Below are 5,261 nucleotides of genomic sequence, written 5' to 3'. Positions count from 1 at the left end.
TGAAATATATAAATCCATGAGAGAAACATAAAGGACATTTAGGAATTTGATGCTGATGAGCTGTAAGAAGACATTTAAAAAGTAATGGAAAATAATCACCAGTCAGAAACATGAGAAGAACCAGTCACTTCAAATTTTGAGGGTGATGTTGATGGAGGGCTCCTCCCAGTCTTCATGAGTAGAGAGGATATGTAATCTCTAAAATGTGGGGGGAGGAATGATGAGTGAATCTCTAACAGCCCCAAAGTCATTGGAAGAAGCAGTCTCTCTGAGGCAGCCTTAGGGCCAAAGTCACATTCAGCACAATGGCCTAGACATGGACAATGGCCTAACTGGCCCAAACTGAGGAGGAAGGCCTTGCAGCCAGGTGCCCAGGTGTCAGCACAGTGACAGGCAGAGGTGAGAAAACACTAGGAGGTGGTAGAGTCGTGGGCTAGGGGAGAGGATGGCTTCCCTAGCGCCTTTCATCTTGGCCACTGCAACAGTTAGAAACTGCATAGCTAAAAAGCAGAGAAGTTCCAACATTGGGGGCAGAGGTGGAGGGTTTCCCTGGTGGCAAGAGAATTGGCAGGGTGTATAGCCAGGGAGGGTGCTGCTGTGAACCGCGGGGAGTCTACTTGTGAGGGAGGGATGGCCTGACATTGATCTCTGCTGCTCACATGGCACTGCTGTTATCCCTTGCTCAGGGACTGTAAGCTTGGAAATGTTACTTACATATGCTGCCCCCTTTGAAATCTTTATCAAGAAGACAAAAAAAGCAGTAATAATTTGAAAGTGAACACTTTTCTCCATTGTTAGAGAGTTTCTGGAAACTTTTCTTCATGTCAGAGTAGCTTTACCCAGACTGGGCATATATTTCCCACTCCATCTGGTAGTGATATACTTCCAATTGCCTCCCACTTGTCGAGAGGACAGAGCCAATAAAGGTTTTCATGAGTAATTGGTTTAATAGAGTATCTTGAAAAGTAGCCACATAGTCTATTAGAATAATTACAATACATTTGCACAGGAGCAACGCTTTGGTTGAATACATAAAAGCTTAAAAGCAACTAAATAATCACTCCATATGATGTTGGCAAAGGATGCAGTTTTTCTAAAAATATCTAGGCATAAAGTGAAATTTTATATAATAATGTTTTTTGAGAGATGGAGTTGTTGCTAGTGTGGGCTTATGTTTGGATTTGAAAACCAAACTTTTAGGTAGCTTATAGTCCAAATGCAGCCTTGAAGTGCAGGCACATTCCTCAGACTAGTTAAATATCAGCTCTCTGTTAAGTGCAGGTAATAGTAAATAGATACACGTGTACTTTTCTTCTCAGCCTAAAACCCAAGTGGCTCTTCGACATTTGCTTCCATATCTGGTGCATTCTGCTTCTAATGCACTTATAACTTTTTCTTTACTTTGCAAAACTGATGACAGTGCATGAACTATTTAGAGATTAACATCAAAATTCATTAAGAAGCATTTGTCATCAGATCTGGTAACATTATCTCACTGTTAGGTACTTTTGCGAATTCTTAATTATTCAATAAAATGATTTATATCCATAGTTTCTTCCATGGTTGAACAAGGGTAACTACAAACTGAGTTGACAACATCTTTTCCCACATATTTTAGTAGTTTCTATTATTGGATACTAAGTTATTCTGTTTTACTGTACTTCTCTTAGCAGATCCCTCAGATTTAACACTTATAAGTTGAGTAATTACCCTGTATATATATTGACAGATCAACAGTCTCAAACAAGCAATGAACAACTTGCTACATATGTTCATCTCACCACAGATGCTACCCCTCCCCATTCTGGTTTTTTAAGTGCATCAAATATTAATAAATGCACTTGTGAACACTCTTACATATGTCTCTAATATAATCTGATTTTGTACCAAGATTCAACTTTACTAGGTTTATAAAATCTTTATATAGGCAACTCTTTTCTAATAGAAAATTCCTGAGGGTGGCACAGTACTGTAAACACAGATTGCTAAAGGCAGCAAAGCAAGAAGATTGATCAGCGTGGTCTAGACTCAACCAACTATATTGAAAGGCACTCAGCCAGATAGTTACTATTTAGGAAATTCACAACTATGGCCAAGACTCAGAAGTATGGAACTAAAATGATGCCAGGGCTGTATATCTAATAAATTACCAGCTAAGTTTAGCGTGATCAATGGTAAGGCCAATGTTAACAGAATCAATTTAGGATCCACTAAAAACTCACTGGCAGCATAAAAATCAACAGCCTTTCTTTCATATGAAATGGGGGAAAGATTCTCAACCATTAATGTTATACATGTATGCTGGCTTCCTCTGAGAAATGAAATGAATCCATTCTACTTACTCAGGTCAACATACTCTGTGAAGAATGCCCAAAACAATATAAATAAAGTGAGGCTTCAAGCAAATAATTTTTGGTAAGAAATGGGAATAATAGGTGGGTGTGAAAATTTCAGGCTTGAAGCCAAGCCAGAGACTTGACTTTGGGTCCCAATTTCGTATTTAGTAGCCATGGATCTGAGCAGACATTTAATTTCTCTGAACCTGTGTTCAAGGATAGTGTTACCAGCTTTGTCTAATGCACAGGTTATTGTGAAGGTTAGACAAGAAGTCGGTATTAGATATTTTAGGCTTTCCTCCAATGTGGCTGATAAAATGATGACCTGGTATCATTGTACTAAAATCATTTAACTAGACCATGATGGGTCTAGATCAATCATGCTTTTCAGTTACTAATTTAAAGATTCCTCCAGTGATGCTTGATTTATCTTCTGATATTGTCTTTCTTTTTTTTAATTTCAAATTTTATTTATTGAGGTAAAGTAGGTTTACATCTTTATATCTTCTCTGGGCTTTATAGCTTCAGAACTCTGCAAGTGTATGATTTCACACCCTTCCCATAACCAGTGCCCCAACAATCTCCACCATGTCCCACTGGGCCCCTCCCTGCCCCATATCTCACTATCTTACTAGTATTTATTATTTATATTTTACATCATTTTTCTTTTTTTTTTTTTTTACAATGTTTGCTTCTTTTCCTAGGTGTAGTCCCCATAGAATTTACACCACCAGTTCACCCGTGCACCATCACCATAGTCCCTTGTGCTTTTTCCTCCCTCATTTTTGATCCCTCCCCCTCCCCTGCAGAATGTCTCTGATTTATAGTTGTCTGCTTATTTTTGTTTTGTTTTGTTATGTTTTTCACTGTTATTATTTTTCCCTAATGCTTTATTTGGTTCCCCTATATTCCTCCTGTAAGTGAAACCATCCAATATTTTTTTTTCCTTCCGACTTATTCACTGAGCATAATCCCTTCTGGCTCCATCTATGTGGCTGAGAATGGCATTAGTTTATCTTTTTTGATTGCTGAATAATATTATACTGTGTAATATATATACCACATCATCCTGATCCAGTCATCTATTTTTGGGCATTTGGGTTGTTCCAAGGTATTATTTTGAATTAGTGTTTTTGTGTCCTTTGGGTATATCCCAAAGGTTGTGGAATACTAAAAATGGTAGATCCACTTTTAGTAGTCTGAGGAAACTCCATACAGCTTTCCATAGTGGTTGGACCAGTTTGCATTCCTACCAGCAGTGTAGAAGAGTTCCTTTTCACCACATCATTGCCAACATTTGTTGTTGCTAAACTTTTTTTTTTTTTTAATTTTTTTTTTTTAATAGAGGCATGCTTTATTTATTTGTTTGCTGGTTTGTTTGTTTGTTTTGTTTATACATGCACTGGGTACAGTCAGAAGCGCGGGAGGGTGAGAGAATTCACCAGAGTCAGAGCGGGGAGCAGAGCAGGCAGAAGGACCGAAGTACACTGCTGAGGGGAGCAGCGGGCGGCAGGAGAGGTCTGCGCGCCATGTGGGACCCTCCTCTGGTGGCCGGGGAGCAGCCGGGGATCGAACTGGCGCCGCAGAGGCCGCGGGCAGCTTCGCAACCCAGCGCTCAACCGCTGCGCCACCGGGGAGGCCCGCTAAACTTTTTTTAATATGTGCCATTCTTACTGGTGTAAGGTGTTATCTCAGTGTGGTTTTAATTAGCATTTCCCTGATTATGAGGGATGTTGAGCATTTTTTCATATGCCTGTTGGCCATTTGCATTTCCTCTTTGGAGAAGTATCTTTTAAATTTTTCTGCCCTGTTTTTGTCTGGATTGTTTACTTCGTTTGTGTTTAGTCATGTGAGTTCTTTGTAGATCTTTGTGATCAGTTCCTTATCAGTTGTAGGGAGTGCAAAAATTTTCTCCCAATCAGTAGGTTGTCTCTTTATTTTGGTTAATGTCTCTTTTGCTGTACAGAAGCTTTTAGTTTGATGTAATCCCAGCTGTTTATGTTTTCTTTCACTTTCTTTACTGTGGGAATGAGTCTTTAAAGATGTTACTGAGATATATTTCTTGTGTTTTACCTACATTTTTCTACATATTTTATGGTTTCAGTTCTTATGTTCAGATCTTTTATCCATTTTGAGTTGATTTTTGTGCACTGTGTGAGGTAGTAGTCTAGGTTCGTTTCTTTTGTTTATGATGGTCCAGTTTTCCCAGTACCATTTATTGAACAAACTTTCCTTGTTCCATTGAAAATTCTTTGCTCCTTTGGCAAAGATTAGTTGCCCATATTGTGCAGCTTTATTTCTGGGCTTTCATTCAGTAACATTGGTCTATGTATCTGTTTTTGTTCCAGTACCACACTGTTTTAATTATTATGGCTTTGTAGTATAGTTTGAAGTCTGGGAGTGTGGTACCACCATTCTCCTTTGTTTTCATCAGGAGAGTTTTGGCTATTTGAGGTTTTTTTTATGGCACCATATGAATTTCATCAATATTTGTTCTATTTCTTTGAAGAATGTTCTGACATTTTCTTGTATAGTTCAAAGTTATGTATAATAGAAGCAATATAATATGGGGGGGAAAGCTTGGGTTTAAAGACAGAGAATCTAGCTTTAACTCTTACTCTGTGACCTGGCTAAGTTACTTAATTAAAATATGAAGACCATGATGAGAATTACCATATGATAGTGATGATAATGAAGAAGATACTGAGGAAGAAGATAATGATGACAAAGGTGAAGAACAAACTAGGTCTTCTGAAGTGCTTCAACATGCTGAGAAACAGCTAAGCCTCATTCATCTTGCTATTGATTCATCACATTAATCTTATTATCATCTTTATTTAGAATGAAGAAACACAAATTTTAAAAAGAAAGTGACTTGCCAAATTAACCAGTATTACAGTTAATAATCACACTATCTGATTCTCT

The sequence above is a fragment of the Talpa occidentalis genome, unplaced genomic scaffold, assembly GCF_014898055.3.
Source record: "Talpa occidentalis isolate TD23 unplaced genomic scaffold, MPIMG_talOcc4v2.1 talOcc4.2, whole genome shotgun sequence".
In the NCBI taxonomy this organism is placed as follows: Eukaryota; Metazoa; Chordata; class Mammalia; order Eulipotyphla; family Talpidae; genus Talpa; species Talpa occidentalis.
The sequence above is the reverse complement of the archived record's forward strand: the minus strand, read 5'-3'. Positions refer to the sequence as shown.